Raw genomic sequence first — 12,638 nt, forward strand, 5'->3', positions numbered from 1 at the left:
ATCCACCTGTCTCACCTCCTCCAAAGAGGGGGAATGAGATGAAGAGGAGAAAAGGCATAAAGCAGCTTCTTTGGCCCTGGCGCGTGTGCCACCTTTGTAGGTGATCCATGTGCAGTCCCTGGATCAGCTGTTGCCATAAGCCCCAGCACCTGCAGGACAATCAGTGCTGTCACAGTGTTTCCCTTCACAGCTTTACAGTCGTCTAGATAAAAAAAAAGACCCTCATGCCCTAGTTGCACAGCGGTTGCAACGCCACATTCACACACTTGTTGAAGATAGCCTGTAGCCTTTGGAAAATGTAAATTGATTTAATCTGAACATTTCCAACATTGTTTACATCATCAGCAGACATAAGCGCAAACACAATAATTGATCTTATGACTGCAGGATGAACATGGAAAATTCTCCTGAGTTTCTGTTATTCCAGACATATGGAATAATGATGTTGTTTTGTTTACTCTTCTTTTTTATATTACCTGTAGTGTTCTTCCTGGAAATTGTGGCTGTTTTCACAGAGGTCCAGTATGAATATGCACAAGTGCATCCTTTAGGTGTTTATCCTCCTTCTCTTGTGCTTGGGTACTAGTTGGTATGATATCAACTCAGTTGTGGAGGATTCTGATGACCCCTAGCTTATGCTCCATTGGGGGGTTGGAGTCAGTGCGTAAGTATTAGGTTGGGGGGGGGGGTATACTAGTTGTACTGCACAGTCCAAGAAAGCCAAACTGTTGTCCTCCTACCTGCTGATAAAGGAAGGTGCACCTCTTACATTTCAGACGCACATAAAGGATCATTTATCAAAGTATCTGGTATAATTGTCAGTTGTTACATCACTGAGTTTTAGATCTGTCCTGTCTCATATGCACACCCATACCACTACACAAAAATCAAGTCAAATCAATTTTTTTTTTAAAGTGTAAAATCACCAGCTGTGTGATCCCAGTACACTTTACAGAAAACAGAGACACATAAAGTTTGCAGAACAAAAAAAACACAACACACATTAAAAAAACAATAATAAAATACACAATTATAAAACTAATAATAAATACAATACAATAAAACAGACAATTATAATGTATGAAAATTCATAAAATACCCTAGCCCAAACTATAAGACTTCTCACAAAATACAGAAAAACCATCCCTGGCTAAAAGCTTTAGTAAAAAGAAAAGTTTTTAGCCTACTCTTAAATATGGAAATGTTTGTTGTTTCCAGAACCCAGACAGGGGTCTGATTCCACAGCCAAGGTGCTTGATGGCTAAAAGCTCTGGCTCCTATTGTACATCTGGAGATCCTAGGCACTACAAGTAGCCCTGCATTTTGGGAGTGCAGTCTTCTAGTGGGGCAGTATGGTGTAAGGAGTTCTTTCATATATGATGGGGCCTGACCTTTAAGGGTTTTGTATGTAAGAAGTATTTCAAAATCAATTCTCAATTTTACCGGGAGCCAGTGCAAAGTTACTGAAACAGGGGTGATATGATCTCTCCCACTGGTTCATGTCAGTATGTGAGCAGCAGTGTTTTGTATTAACTGGAGAGACTTAAGAGATTTTTTTGAGCAGCCTGAAAGCATGGAGTTACAGTAGTCAAGCCTTGGGGTAATAAATGCGTGGGCAAGTTTCTCTGCAACATCTCGATGCAAAAGCTTTCTAATTTTCACAATATTGCAAAGGTGAAAATAGGCAGTCCTTGTAATGTCCTTTATGTGTGCGTTAAAGACAGGTCTTGAAATAACTCCCTGATTCCTCACGGTGGTGCTGGAGGCCAAGGCAATGTCATCCAAGACAACTATGTCTGCAGACAATGTGTCTCGAAGGAGTTTGGGTCCAAGTGCTAAAACCTCAGTTTTTTCAGAGTTCAACATTCAACAACAAGAAATTATGAGACATCCATTCACATCCTTGATGCACATCTGAAGCCTAGATAACTGGTTGGTTTCATCAGGTCTGATAGAAAGGTATAACTGAGCATCATCAACATAACAATGAAAATTTATACTGTGGCTCCTAATGATATTACCTAGCGGAAGCATATACGAGGTGAATAATATAGGTCCAAGGACTGAACCTTGTGGAACTCAATGGGTGACTCTGCTGTGCAGAGAGGACTTATCGTTTACACGTACAAACTGGGTGCGATCTGATAAGTAGGATTTAACCACCTTAAGGCAGTTCCTTTAATGCCGATTAAGTGTTCAAGTCTCTGTAGTAAAATATGGTGATCATTTGTATCAAGAATATAATCATTACAAGTGATACTGATGATTTTTACAATTCTAGATCAGGTCACAGATACCTGAGTGATTGCTGGATTGTCCTTATTTAGACAGAGTATAGGCACTGTTGTTTTAGAAAGCAGATTCAAGAAGAGATTGAGATAGAGAGGAGAAAGGGGAAAGAGAGACAATTAGAAGAAGAGTCCTGGAAAGGAGAAAACAGAGGCAGTGACAGAGACACAAAGGAAAACAGTTGAGAACAGGAAGGCAGGAAAGAAGAGAAATAGTGTTAGATAGATGAAGGAGAGAGAGTAAAATGTAGTGGGAAGAGGCCTGGGAGTTCCCTGGTATCAATCTTCAATGCACCACCACACTTTCATTACTTCTAGCTGAATGCAGATGAAGGACCCTCTCAGTAAAATAGAACAAAAGTTCATTTAACTGCTGATCTCCTGTTACACACACATTGGGTGGCCTTATGGATTATTTTCTTTGTTCTTTTTTTTCTTGTATGTACATGTAGTTTGGCATTAAAAGTCAATCTGTCATTTAGATTTAACAGAAGCACTACACTGTTTCCGCATAGTTTCCCAAAATATGCACACACGGGGCTGTGAGGTTGTTTAATGCCCAGGACCGCCTACCTCAACCTGTGCGTAAGGGCTACCTTGCTGAACTACTGCGGCTCGCACATGTGTGCTGTCCTCAGTTGAGCTCTCAGTCAGTTGCCAGTGAACGTGCAGGGATACACTCACTCAATCAGCAAACTGTGCAGGGATACATTTAAAAGCAGCTTCTCTAAATGTGGTCTGACATCAGAGCAGCAATTCAACACTATATTCTCACATTTAAATTCACACAAGATACTGCGCCAGTTCTAAACTAAGGTATTTGTTAGTCCTCCTCTGATGGCTGCATGACCTAATTGTCATTTCTAGTTAGATGCTGTTAATGTTCGTGACCGAAACATCACTGTACTTTAAAGCTCTTATTCAATAAATGATGTGGTGAGGGGACAACTTGTGCCTGTCATCTTGGCTGGATGGGTCTCTGAATTTTTAAGGATGCATCCCTCATCATCGTTTTGGGACAGAAACAAAATGTTGCTCTTTGAGTGCACAGCAACAGTTGACACTGCTGTTGAAGTGCCATCTAGACACCTGACCTGTTTTTAGCCAAGGCAACAATCCCATCATCTCAGAGGAGTGGGCTAGTGCAGCTGCACTTCTGCAATAACTCGAAAGCAAAAGCATACAGTATATGTCTTAAACATTCACTTTAAATGCAACACTGCAGGCACTGTAGCTTTTAAAGGGGTAATATGTGGTTTTCTGCAGCCACTAGCGGTGCATTGTAAGATTGCAACCAGCTGTGTGCTTCTACACGTGCTCTGCTCGAACTTATGAGTGAGCATAATCCAAAATACCAGCGCTTTCATACAGAGATCCTTCAACAAATGTGGAACACTGACAGGCGGTTGTGTCTTTTTACACAGACATGTTCCGCCTGTTACTACCAACGTTCCCGGCTCAGAGGCAGATCAAATCAGACACCCTTTCGGCTCCATAACGTTACCTTTCAGACAGCGCATGCATAGTGGCACAATCCTCCCGGAAAATAAAGCAGTGTGAAAGGGGCTGTAAACAGATTCATCGGGAGACAGCTTCACACGTGCTGGAAACTCAGGTAAACTCCCATTGCAACATTACGGTCATATTTTAACGAGGTTGAACTAATCCATGCTCGTTACATGATAATGTTACAGTCATTTAGCCAACGTGCTCCATCACGGTTAATTCGCCTGTCTGCTTTTCAGTAACCAACATTACTATTTGTGTATCTTTCAACGGAGGCTCACGTCAACACAGCTAAATGTAGGCTATTAGATGATAATGAAACAGTTAGTGAGCTAGACTGAACATTATAAATGAGATTGTTGCCACACTTTATAACAGTTAGGCCACAGTAAGTAACATTACTGTAGCGGATGGGTCTTCCTCTGTGTTGTTACTATGTGCTGTTATGTTGCAGTATTGTATATTATGTGGGTCATGTTAGTTACAGCTACTGAGACGGTGTAGAACCTGTGTAGTCTGAGTATCTGTAAAACGACGATAAATCTAAATTGAACGTTACAAAGCAAACAGCGGTAGATACATGCTAACATTAGCTGGCTGCCCCCCTGCCCTGCATCACTATAGGCTAGTAAAAACAAATCTTTCCACATTTGTTTTGTACCATTATATAATTTCTTGCAGGCTTAAATCAATACTTTGACATTATACCGGTGGTTCACAGGACAGTAATATGGATGGCATCAGCTGGTGAAGTAATATGGAAAGCCATACAACCATAGTATTTTGCACCGGATACGTTAGCTTGTCTGCGAGCTAACATCAGCTATTCTGATGTTGACTGTGTTTTCACCCGACATCATCTGATTCTTATTTGGCCTGATGGGCTTCAGCAGAAACTTTGTTGTTGTTTTTATCCTAATGTGGAGTTTATGTTGGAGTTTGTGTTGGAGTCTGTGTTGTGCTTTCGTTTTATGGTTTTAGCGGACTGCATTTCGTTAGCTGATGTGTTGTCCCTGTAGTTGACAGGTTTGGGAGCGCACAGGGGTACATCCCCCTAGTTCCTTCACATTAAAAGCAGAATAGTGGCTGTTCCAAGCAACAGAGAAAACAGTTGTATGGTTCATTTCTAAGTGAGTGTAGAACCCATTGACAAAAAGGAAGTAAAACAATTTATTAATAAGTAATTTTATTTACTACATATAGCCCCTTTAGGCAGTTTGGACTAAAATGATTAGTTGATATCCAAGACCACAATCATTACCTAACCTCAACAAAGTAGTTTTAGGTGCCTAAACGTATGTCTTCTACTTGAGTGAAGGAGAATCTTGAGAGATGACGTCACGAGTGTGTAAGTCTGTCGTGTGTAAGTGTGAAGCCTGATTTATATTTTTGTGTCGAATCTACACCGTAGCCTCCCCAAAAATGTAACTACATGTTGCAATGATGTGGAAGAACTGTGATTGGCTGGCCTGGCAGCATTGTATTTCCTCCAAACCAAAAGGAAGTGCTCTGTGCATTAAACCGGACGTTAGTTGGCTCAGCCAGCAGTAGTCAACACAGTGGACTCTACGCCTAAAAAGCATTTTGGGAGTGTAATTACAGAAAAACACAGACACCAACGCAGAAGTACAAATGCATGGCTACGCACGTAGCTTATGGCCTCGGCTATGGCGTATTCTCGCCGCAGAAGCATAAATCAGTTGTTGTTTGTTGTTTTTGTTAAAGTTTATAGTTGCTAAATAATTTAATGGTAGACTATTTGACTCTTTCGATCTGCAATGAAATAAAGTAATTCTAAAATGAATAATATGTCTTAATGTACACGCACCACAAACAACTTGAGATATTTAACAGAATTAAGTCAGGCAATGTATGTCTATATATTTTAAGTTATCACAGTATTAAATTGAAATGTAATAAAACAGGTGAAGAAATATATAAATGTAGAATTCTTGTAGATGGTACGGCCTTGTCAAGCTATAAATACTGTCAAATATGTTGCGTATTTAGCAACCATTCTAAATGGGCTATATGTAGTTTTTTAATGAGATCATTTATCAATTAATAATTTTTTATTGCCTATTTGTGAACAGGTTGTAACCTCACTAATCAGCTTCCTATATGAAATCGGGTTGGATTTTCTGCATTTGCGCTGCTGAACATCTTGCCTACTGATTATGAACTGTATACGCAGCGACAACACCAAAGCTAATGAAATGGAGTCCACTAACACCAAAAAACGACTGGCTCCCAGCACAACACAGACTCCAACACAAACTCCATGTAAGGATGAAAAACAAAAAAAAGATGTGCTCAACCCTGTCAGTCCAAATGAGAAGCACATCAACATTGGCATAAAACACCGGTCAACAACTCAGGTTCGATTTTTCTCCACTGCTGTTTTATTAAAGAGTTTGCAGCTTCTTTTGTACTGTGCATAAATTCGATTTTATAATTTACAGTGGTGTAGTAGACAGCTGACCTGCATTGTGCACTGATGCTGTATCAATATTTTTGGGTAAACATGCCAATAATAAAGGAAATGCAGAGCTGCCACTGTGAATAAAGAAATAGCAGAATCAATTATGTAGTTCCTTCAATGAGTCATAACAACCTCCATCATATGCCATTGCAGATGAAAGTAGACTTTTTTAATAGCACTAATTTACAGAACCAAATCTAAGAGCAGATTTTGCATAACAAATAAAAAGCCTGATGCAACAGCTGCTGTGTTTGACCTTCACGGCTCTCCATAATCATAAACAGCTCTGTGGCTTTGAAAAGGTGAGGAACAACAACATTGGTATGCTGGGACAAAGTCGCCCTTAAAATAATTTCTATGATATCAAAAACTTGCAGACGTGGACATATCTGCATAAGCCTACTACTTCTATAGGAAGACAAATACCAGCTTTTGGAACAAAGTGTCTTTCATCTGTCTCTTTTAGCACCAAACAGATTGACAAGTCATCTGCTGTATCTGCTTTCTTTCACTACTCACTACAGTAAATTCACCTTTCATTCATAAATGACTGCAACGCCAGTGAGCTAGTGAGGCTGTCGAACGTGTTTAGCGTGATCAGGGCAGAGACAAAGTGCGAGAGAGGGAGAATATTTCCCCAAACACTCTCCTCACCAATCATTTCATTTGACATGACCTTGTCAGCTGCCGTAGTTACAGAGCATGAAGCGAGCTGTCAATCATCGCTTTTCCCCCCTCCCTGCCACAGAGAAGCGCCAGGAGGGCAGACCACAAATTATTCATTATGCCTTGTAAATGATACATTAAAACAACCTCAAAGTTACCATTGATTGTATATTTTACGTATATGAATAAAACAAATGCAGATTATACAATAACCCCCATGCCCTGATGTGTCTCCCTGGTGGTATTCTAAGATAATGGAAGAAGCTGTATGAACCTCTTGGGACAAATAAGGAAACCAAATGGCAGTGTAATAAAATGATTGAGTGTCTCCATGGAGACTCGGTTAACATGTCAAAGGCAAATGAGGTGCAATCATATGCTTGCAGGAAGCTAAAGCTTAACCCCATGTGTGGAGGTGTGAAAATGGAAACTTATTTGCAAAATGACAAGTAACTGGCGTGTGTGAGCGTAAAAAAAAGAGTTAGGTGACATTGTTTGATGGACATTACCGTTCCTCTCAGTCTTATTTACGTAGGCAAGGGCAGTTCTTTTTAACCCATCAATCACTTGTGCACTTCCTTCTTGTTTTTAAAGTTAAATGTTTTAATTTAGACATTTGGATTTTGACCTGCTTATGTTCCTTCTTAAATTTTTCATCATGCAGATGTACTTCATATTTGGATTTAAATCCCTTTTTAATAGTATTGTATATTCTGACTATCAATAGAAATTTTCTATGTAAACCTCTAGCTTGGTATAATGTGTTCACACATGCGGTTTATAGAGTTGAAATGTTAGATTGATGAATCTTACATTTTAAAGGCAACAAACCACAGTATGTTCTCAACCCCCAGACAATATACTGTCAACGTAATTGTCCATTTTGCAATTCAAAGACTGCAATATGAGAAATATTTGTTTGATTCATGATCTGAGCATTTTGTATTGTGTTACTGATGTCATTTTATCTAACCACAAGTTCTACAATCTGATGTTGTTTTGTAACTTATCTGCAACAGGTAGTTTGGTTTCACAACTTGTAGCTTCCAATTTAGGTATTTCTGGGATATTTAAAAGAAAGAGTCTGCTGGTGACTCAAATGCATGGGATGGGATTTGCTGCATTCTCGTACCATGCAACTGAGGGCTATGCTGTCTGGAGCCTGCTGCTCCTAGTAGGGTCTCCCATGGAAAAGTGGTCTCAGGGGAGGGGCCAGACAAAGTTCAAAAAGAACCCATGGAGTAAGTACCCTGCTTGGAGGAATCCCAGGGGCCTGGAGTCAAGCACAGAGGGAGGGCTTGTTGGTGTTCGCCTGGTTGCCACATAGCCCGGCCAGGCACAGCCCAACAAAGCAACGTGGCACCCCCCTCTCCATCCTATGGGCTCACCACTCATGGGAGGAACTGCTGGGGTTGGGTGCGCTGCCACACGGGTGGCGGTGATGGTCAGGGACCACGACGTCAGCTCAGGGGACGTGTAACATCACCTCTCTGTGGGGGAAGGAGCCAGAACTGGTGTGGAAGGTGGAGCTTTACCATTTAGATCAAGTGGGGCTTACCTCTATGCACAGTCTCGGTTCTGATAACCGCAATCCTGGATAGAGGATGGACTCTATTCTTCTACGGAGTTGCCCAGGGTGTGAGGCGCCGGGCAGGTTTAGGGATACACACAAGTCCCCAGCTGAGCGCCGCCACGTAGGAGTTTTCCCAGTGGACGAGAGGGAACGCCTCCCTACACCTACAGACTGTGGGGAGGAGAAACTCTGACTGTTGTATGTGCGTATGCACCGAACAGCAGTTCAGAGTATTAGTCTGATCTGAGACGTATGTTTTGGACATTTGGGTAAAGAGAGGGGCTGAGTTGTCAGCTGATCCCCATCTGGTGGTGAGTTGGGTCAGGGGGTGGGGGAGGACTCTGGACAGTCTGGTAGGCCCAAACGGGTAGTGTGGATGAACTGGAAACGTTTGGAAAAGCCCCCTGTCTGACAGACTTTCAACTCAGACCTCTGGCGGAGCTTTTCTGGCATTTCTGTCAGTGGTCCCTTCAGAAAAGTTTCCGAGGGGTGGCCAGATGGGGCCACTAGAAATACTGTGGTGGCACACCAAAACGAAAAGCCATGACTGAATTTCAGGAATTATATAATGCAGTATATAGTCTAGTTGAAAACTACGTAAAAATATGAGTTAAGGAATCACAGACTGAAATACTTTGGTTTTGTATTTTAGACTAAAGCCAGTTCAGTTAACATTTTAAGTTTCATAAAAATCCTATTTTGAAGGAGTGCATTTACTGCAAGGAACAAAACATTTACTAGGAACAAGCCTACTAAAGATTACAGATATCACGGAGCATAGATATTTTTCTTTCATATTAGACTATATAAAAACTATTTATTGAAATATACATCATGCGTCTGTATAGAGTTGTGTAATTATTTATTACCATACTTTTTATTAGTTGGGTGTTATTCTTGTTGCAAACAACTAGGATAGTTATTCTTGAAATATCCCACTTTTTAACCACAGGTTTGACCAGTGTTGTATTTAAATGTAAAAATGGTGGGGCACCAATTATTTCAAAACATAGATACCAGTTAAACTACAAACTCTCTCTTACTATAGTGTCATCAAACAGCATGGCTCCACAAAACATTTAACATGAGAGAGAGAGGAGTGCATTTACACAAGTTACAGTGCCACTGTCACAAACCTAAATTAAGAATGCAATATTTAAGCCAACAACCAAGCTCAGAACAAAGGAGCCTACAGGGCCATAAGCAAACAGCAGTGAGCTCAACACCAATGAAGTCAACAATGACATGCACAGACAACGTTTTAGGGATCCAGACCCTTTCTATAGGGCTTTCACACAGAGATCCTGCATTCAAAACGTGAAGAATTTCCCCTTTCCGGCTCTGTACATGTCATACAGTGCAGCGAGATGGCATATTGGCGTAATAATCCCGGATAATAAGGCAGTATGAAAGCGGCTATATGACAACACCATTATCACAACAACCGTTATAGAAAAGCATGGACACACTGAAACTCATCACCATCCATAGCCTAGTATCAATCGATCCACCACAACAATTTGACCCATGTATCGACCAGCAGCACAGAAGCCCGTTGAAGAAGCAGCCATGCACGCCCAAGCCATGACATCACCTCCACCATGCTTCACAGATGACCTTGGATGCTTCGGATCATAAGCAGTTCCTTTCTTTCTCCACACTTTGGCCTTTCCATCACTTTGCTAGAGATTAATCTTGGTCTCATCAGTCCATAAGATTGTGTTCCAGAACTTTTGCGGCTCATCTCTGTACTTCTTTGCAAATTTAATTCTGGCCTTGCGATTCTTCCTGCTGATGAGTGGTTTGCATCTTGTGGTGTGGCCTCTATATTTCTGCTCTCTGAGTCTTCTTCCAACAGTAGATTGTGATACCTTCACCCTGCACTGTGGAGGTCGTTGCTGATGTCACTTCCTGATGTATTGGGGTTTTATTTTCACAGCTCTCACCATATTTCTGTCATCAACTACTGTTGTTTTCCTTGGCCGAACTGTTGGACGTCTGTTGCTCAGTACACCAGTAGTTTCTTTCTTTTTCAGGACATTCCAAATTGTTGTGCTTGCTATGCCCAATTTTTGTCCAATGGCTCTGGTCGATAGTCCTTCTTTTCTCAGCTTGACATTGGCTTGCTTTTCTCCCACAGTCAGCTCTCTGGTCTTCATGTTGGTTTATCCTCTTTAACAGGAAATGCTGTCTTTATAGGTTTGAACCAAGGATGAAAACTTAGACTAGTCATGCAGAGCTATTTAATGTTTGGACAATCAACCTAAAAGGCAACACCTGGGCTACCACGAATACCACAAAATGAGAGCTGAAATTCTGAACTCTTGTCTCATACTCATCTTTTGAACTTAAACCCAAATGTCTTCAGTGAACAACAAAAACAAAACATTTTTTAATCAGTGCACACACACATTTCTTTGCAATAATCATATCCTGGTCAGAATTTATCCAGAACCTGAACTAACTGGTAAGTTATGAATACTGCTAGAACAAGCCAGAATAAAGCCAAGATGCAACCCTTTCACTGGGCACATGAGGTGAAGTAGAATTCAGTAATGCCCTATTCCTTGTTTTCAGTCAGCTCTGCTACCTAATTGGCAGTCTGTTCATTTAAAATGTGGCTGTCATGTGACTGGTGTCTGCAAAGAGACAGAATCAACACACAGCTTATTGGAATCCATTTAATAGCACAGCCAAAGGTAGACTCGGTTCATTTCCGCATAAAATATAACCTGCGTCTCACAAGCCGATATCCATCCATAACCACAGCATCAACATCTGCCCAGTGCCATGTAGCTGTGAGAGTTTGTTACAGGCTGCAGGGCCATCAGAGAAAAACCTTTATTTTTATAGTGTTCATGAATTAAAGATGGCTTCCCCTGAGGTGCCGAGGGAGTGTAGAGGCTTTATGGATCTCTCTCTCGCTCCTCCACATTAAATCTCCTGAATACCACAGGCCATGTCTCAGGATGTTAGACACGGAAAACAATAACAGCCAAACATTCTTATCTAGCTGCTTGTTTATATTTCTTCCTCTCAATACCCATTTTCTTTCTTGTTTTCTACCTCGCATCCTGCCCTCGCTCTCATTCTTGCTTCAAACTGAAAGTCTGAAAATTCGAGCCAGTCCATTAAAAACTGCATTACCCACAAGTCAACAGGTTATGTAGTCCATTACGGCTGAAGGTCAGATTTTCTTGTTCTATGGTGGGTGGATCTTGGAAAGCAGAACAGGCAGAATTAGGTGGGTGGTATAATGGATAAGTTCTGCTTCAGGAAGCCCTAAAACATACTCTACATTTGCAATATCAACAACAACCTTTATAGTATTTTTTTTTTCTGTGAAAATAGTCAGGACCTTGATGTTTTGTTTTAACCATGTTTTTACAAGGATTGGAGTTTGGCTAATGTTCTGTTTACATATAAGGATGATATCAGGTGATGATAGATTGGCAGTTGACAGAAACAATAGTGTGAAGTTGTTGAGGCTTTTATATATGTGATTGTCAATAATTTGATCATAACTCATCAAAACAAACATGCTTTCATATGTGAATTACATCTGCATAAAGACTGATGACATTACTTGTTAAACTGTGGAAATTTGGCATGAATACACTGTGCACTGTATGACTTGGGAAGAGCTCCAAGGTCATTGACCAGGATTCATTGGATGACCACAGGAAAGATCAAAATGGCCAGTGACATCCAACACCAGAGACCCCCTTGAACAGAAACAAAGGTTATGGTCTCCCCCACATACTGTTTGACCACCTGTTTTCACATGACTAACAACATTTTTTCTTCATGACAACTAAGTAAGATCCATCCACTGACAGTGGGATTTGGCTGAAATGCTAGTAAGTAGACCTTGATTTAGGATTTGTGAATAAATTAATGGTTTCATGGTCAACAACTCACTTTCTTTCCCCCACTCACACTTACAATAACAAATGGTCTTAGACCAAAGTCAGCAAACTCCAAACAGAAAGGCGGGGTTCAAACCTGGGAACTTGGTATCCACTAGGATAGCTGCTATCTACACAACATAGCTAAAATTAGGTGATTTTCTTTCCATGGCTGATGCAGATACCCTAATGCATGCTCTTTTTTTTTTTCATCT

The 12,638-nt window shown here is 40.8% G+C and overlaps 1 protein-coding gene across 6 annotated transcripts in view; it reads right to left on the bottom strand.

Moving 5' to 3' along the window:
* Positions 1 to 12,638, bottom strand: part of LOC123971735 (inactive N-acetylated-alpha-linked acidic dipeptidase-like protein 2) — a 580,586-nt gene that overhangs the window by 383,100 nt on the left and 184,848 nt on the right. Inside the window, exon 1 of one of the 6 annotated variants that reach the window (XM_046050747.1) lies at positions 477 to 494. The exons of the other annotated variants lie outside the window; for them this stretch is intronic. The gene's annotated coding sequence lies outside the window, so the exon portion shown is untranslated. Of the gene's footprint in view, positions 1 to 476; positions 495 to 12,638 lie in introns of those variants that run through there. 6 annotated transcript variants of the gene reach the window in all.

The sequence above is a fragment of the Micropterus dolomieu genome, linkage group LG05 (genome assembly GCF_021292245.1).
Source record: "Micropterus dolomieu isolate WLL.071019.BEF.003 ecotype Adirondacks linkage group LG05, ASM2129224v1, whole genome shotgun sequence".
NCBI classification, from domain to species: Eukaryota; Metazoa; Chordata; class Actinopteri; order Centrarchiformes; family Centrarchidae; genus Micropterus; species Micropterus dolomieu.